The 5,559-nt window shown below is 34.9% G+C and overlaps 1 non-coding gene across 1 annotated transcript; it reads right to left on the reverse strand.

Moving 5' to 3' along the window:
* Positions 1-5,028: 5,028 nt before the first annotated feature.
* LOC129404655 (U1 spliceosomal RNA) lies at positions 5,029-5,187 on the reverse strand. The gene has a single exon (XR_008630027.1). It is a non-coding gene; the product is annotated as a U1 spliceosomal RNA (small nuclear RNA).
* Between the last annotated feature and the right edge of the window lie 372 nt (positions 5,188-5,559).

Here is a 5,559-nt window from a genome sequence, read left to right on the forward strand (position 1 = left end):
AATTATTTGCATGTATTTATAACCTCCTGAGAGTAGCTTTCAATAGGTATTGCTTCGTTTTTACTATTGAATGTTCAGGACAGAGTTGTAAAAGAGAAACTGGTAGATGATGAGTATGTGTCATGAATAGTATCATTACGCTTTACCTAATAAATACCTCTAGTATGGTTACATCATTTTATTTCTAACTGCATTACATGAGAAAGTCTTCATAGCTTTAACAACTAAATTGACCCTTGTTAAAAGGTATATTATATTCCAATGCTGTTTTATTATATTTGAGTTAGATGAATTCTTTACAATGTGATTAGAGACTACTGGCCTTTAAAAAAACCTTTTATATATGCATTCTTTTCCTTTTTTCTGTTAGTATTTTAAATATACATTTTCTTTAATATAGTGAGAGTTCATGGAGTATTTTTGAGATTAGATCTTATTCTCAGGTGTTTCTGTGTGCAATTATTAACTTTATTCTTTAGTTTAGCTTAGTGTTTTACTTTGCAACCCATAAACAACCAAAAATGGTAAATGTTTTTACAAGAGCAGTATTTTTATGCCCAATATACAGATATACACTGGCACAGAGCCTCTGTGATAGGGTCCTGCTCTGCCAGCTACTCAACAACCTCCGGGCACTCATCAACCTCAAGGTGATCAACCTGAGGCCACAGCTGTGTCAGATGCTGCCCAGAGGCGCAGGTGGGTGCGTCTTTGTCAGTGTACAGATTGCTACATTATGCCAGTTGAACAAAAGCTTACATTCAGTAGACTGGAAACACCTGTGAAGGCGATTAGAGGACACCCCAAAAACCTCTGTCTCTCGGAGAGCCCAGTAAGCTACCAAAAGTATCCCGCCCATATGGTAGAGCCTGGCAAGCTACCCGTGGTGTACTTGATATGCCAAAAACAGTAACAATGACGGTCCTCATTTCCCTGACCCTGAAAGAACCCCCAATATGCCATCAGGCTACACTAGCACATGACAGGGACGAATTCAGTCCTTACTGGCGCCCACTCGAGCAAATTGATGAACAACGGATGACAGTGACACAGTGATACAGATATACAGTGAGTGAAGCCAAATTTATCAATATTTATTAAGTCTCTTAAAAGACTCAGAATATGGTGCTCTACATTGCAGTTTTACACTCAGAATCTTTGCTTTGAGAGGATAGAGGTAAGGAGGTAAATATTCCTGTAGCCTATGCTCATTCAAGGAATACTGTATCTCAGTAGACGAAAATAGCCATAGCATTCCTTTTTCTTTTAATCTCTGAATTACAGAGGTCAGTTTCATGGAAATATGACTGAGCATTTCTCTTCCTCCATCACAGGATCACAAGGCTGGTCAAGAAAATGGACACCATTTTATCTAAGACTCGGGTCATTTATAGGGTGGAGGTTCTATATTCAGAAAAAAAAATGAGTTTTTCAACTTCAATGAATGCTTTGAACAGAGGCTCAGAAATTTTGCCCAAAGGAAGAGACAGTTCAAAAAAACTAAGTTCCTGTACAGTCTCTCAGGAACTGATTTTATTTGAAATAAGATGTGAAAAGTTCAAGCCTCAAGGCAATCTTAAAACAATGGAAATTTTAGGGATAAACATTCAAGAGGAAGATGCTATATTACAAGAGTAATAGACAAAAACTTAGTGCAGCTTACTATAGAGAGCAAGAAAAAAGAGAAAAAGCAGGTAAGGAGAATTCGTGTGGGTATAATTTGGTCTTTGGAATAAATCTTGACAACTAGCCTAAAAAATATAGAGATGCACATAACTTTAATCACAAAAATTGTTTTTCTTATAAAAAGAAATTTGCATGAAAAGGAAACTATTTGACAGCACTGAGAATGGCATAACCAGATATAAATGGAGGCAGTTCAACTGTTGAAAGAAGAAAATCATATTTCTGAGTTTTATTAGTACAGGTCTGCTGAGGGCAATCCCAGACCCCCAGGTACTGAATTTCTGAATATCAAGTATAAAGAGCAACAATAACAACAATAAAGCATACATACAGTGGCAAAATGAAAAAGTTTCAGGTTTTCACAAAGTGAGATGACTTTAGAACAAACTCCTTAGTAACTAATGAGTCTTACAGATCAATATCAAATGAAAGCAGTTCTGAATGATGGAAGAAAAAAACCCTTTTTTTATGATTGCATTGGTGAACTTAACGTACTACATGCGATGACTTGTGATGTACACCTGAGGTTTGTTGTAATGCAACAACTATTTTTGCTGGAGTGAATATAGTAGTTAAGCCACTTACTGTATACACCACTGACTTGGGTTCTATTACTAGGGTTGCATATGGGAAATCCTGAACACAAAGCAAAGAGTAAATCCTGAGCACAGCCAAGTGTGGTCAAAGCAACCCTCCCTTCTCACCAATCCCTACTGCTGATATACATGAGTTTCTGTCAAGCTAATATATCTTGTTTTGATGATAAAAAATTTCAACTTGACCAAACAAACTGAAAATGTATTTTAAGATACTTAAAAGAAGATTTTCTCATTCTAAGCTTAAAAGTGAAATGATAGCTGAAAATTTAAAGGTATGAATACTAGATTTATTGTTAAAAATATTATAGTTTGCTAAATTTGACTTGGTATTCTTATGTATTATGAAAGTATTTTACGTTCCATCATCAGATAAAAGAAATGAAATGTAACTAAAGCTATTGACCAGTAGGTAACAAAATGAAGATACTTTTCTCCTCTACTGTCAATCAGAGCATTTTATGCGATTCAGCTTCACCAAAATTTAAATAGACAGTCATTATCTTTCTAGGTAATTGGGCTTCAAACACACTTGGACAATTTTTATACATTACAAAACAAAAAATGTCTCTGAAATGTAAAACAGTTATATAAATAAGAGTTTTTATAACTAGAGAAAATAGAACTTTCACATATTTTCTGTATAATTATAGCAAAACTCTATATCATTTCCAGGTTTGTTTTCATCTTACTATTTTAATTAAAGAACAAAAATGAATTTTTAAATGAAAGAACATAAATGCCTTTTATTCATATGTTCCACAGATAAAAAATACTCAAAAAATACTCATACACATACTTATATAAAGTAATATAAATGTAACATGTAAAATTAAGAAAATATAAGTTAATTGTAAATGTATGAACAAATGCATAAAGATATGATATATAATTTATCTACTTATATAAGCTGTTCATAATACTGTCAAAATCAGATTCACATATTCTATTGAGATAGTAATACAGGTTTAGAAAACTATCACACTTCAAGAGATATGTACACCCATGTAATAACTATTTCTAAAAATTTTTCTTTTTGATGCTAGTATCATTCAATTTTATACTGTGAAGGGGCATACAAATGATTCAAATTCAAAAAGAGGACATGTATTATTTATTTAGTAAACCTTAGCTTAATATTTAATGTTATAATTTGTAACTCTCCAGTAGATACAGACATGAATATTTTAAAATATGAATTCAAGTAATCCAGTATAAAAATATTTGTAGGATAACTAGTTTTATGACAAACATGTGTTTGGGTTATAGGGAAGTGGCATTGACTAAAATAATGTTTTACTTAAATGTTAATGAAAATGTACTTCTTTGACAGGTAAAATGAGAGTAGCATTGTACCACTGTCACACTGTTGTCCCATTGTTTATGGATTTGCTCGAGCAGGCATCAGTAATGTCTCCATTGTGAGGCTTGTTGTTACTGTTTTTGGCATATCCAATATGCGTCTGGTAGCTTGCCAGGCTCTGCCATTCATACAGGATACTCTGAGTAGCTTGCTGGGCTCTCCAAGAGGGATGGAGGAATCGAACCCAGGTTGGCCACATGTGAGGCAAAAGTCTTACCCACGGTGCTATCGGTCCAACCCTAACATAGAAAATATTGTCTGTTAATTTGAAATGTTATTGGTATGATTCAACTATGCTTCTTTCCTTTCAAGAACTATAAAATTTATGAAATTTTCCTCAGTTCACAAGCTGTTTGCTGTTAGTATATCAAATTTCATACAGATGGCAAAAGATGTGAAATCAAAGGAACAAACAAAATAAGACAGATAAAATATTAGTAGAGATAAAACTGACCCAGAATTAAAAACTGAATTATCAGTAGTTTTTCTAGTCAGGGATAGTTGTCTTATACTGATGTTTTCCCAAAAGTCTAAAGGTGGGCCTGGAGCGATAGCACAATGGGTAAGGTGTTTGCCTTGCATACGGCTGACCTGGGTTTGACTACCAGCATCCCACATGGTCCCCTGAGCATGCCAGGAGTAATTCCTGAGTGCTTCAGCCAGGAGTAACCCCTGTTCATCACCAGGTGTGACCTAAAAAGGCAAAAAAAAAAAGTGTAAAGGTAAGAAAGTTATTATCCTCTTGTCTTCCCTCTAGATCTAACACTTAAATTGTCTAAGTTTGCAGATAAGGATGGGTGTGCCTCCAGTAACCAGCCCATGAGTTTATTGTTCATTCTGGTACCCACTGGTCTAGAACTCCCGCTTCCTAGAAGTGTGCTTCCTGGTTACCTTTTTCTATAAAAACTGCTTGTTGTGACTAAACTGACAAGAATGTGACTTTGAAGACATGAATCCACTGTCTTATAATAATGCTGACTTACTGCCTATTACATGTAACTCATTACCTGATCCTGTGTTGCCATGGGACTGGAAGTTGGTGATTATAGTGGTTCAAAAGTCAGGTTAAGTTTACTTCTAGTATCTCTACCTCCCAAGTCTTTTTGTCCTACAAACAAACAAAAAGATCAAAGGTAGCTGTTGCCTATTTACAAGATGTGAGAGAAACCTGAACATTCATTTAGAGAAGGAATTGTCCATTCTCCTGCAAGCCTCCCTGCCAAAACTCTTAAGATGAAATATTAAAGAAGACTTTAAAAGAGGATGAGTTTCATTGTGCTTTTAACTATAAAAGTTTTTTTATTCCTTGGGTTGGGGTAGAGATCTCCCCAAATGAGCTCAGAGGTTCCCTGATGATTTTCAGCCAACCAGGTTGGATGGTTCAATGAACTCTTTTTTTTTTTTTCCCCACTACCACAAATTATGCAGTCGAGTTTCCCACATTTGGGGAAATCACAGGGGTCAGCACATCCGGAGTGCAATGGATAAGCCTCACCCTGGGAAAACCATGTGATCATGGTGTCTCCCCTGCCAGGTAAGTATTCAATGAACTCTTAAGTGCTGGGAACTATCTCGATCCTCCTAGTAGTATTCAGAGGCTAATACTTTATAATCAACTCAGATATCACCATCTCATCTATGCTCATGATTTTCTTATCCAAGATTTAAAAATGTCACTTCACAATAATTCTAGAACCGTATATTAAAAATATTTATAACATAATGTTCGGTTATATTATACTTATATATGCAATTTGATAAAGAATTCTTTTCAATTTTTAGAAATGATAGAGTCCCAAAAGAATTTAGTTTACCAATTTTCAAAATGATAATTTGCGTGAATCTTTTTAAAAATGTACTCAAGATTTGGAAATGGAGAGGTCGCTCCCATAGTAGGGTTAAGTTGCCTTGCAT

The sequence above is a fragment of the Sorex araneus genome, chromosome 4, assembly GCF_027595985.1.
Source record: "Sorex araneus isolate mSorAra2 chromosome 4, mSorAra2.pri, whole genome shotgun sequence".
Lineage (NCBI taxonomy): Eukaryota > Metazoa > Chordata > Mammalia > Eulipotyphla > Soricidae > Sorex > Sorex araneus.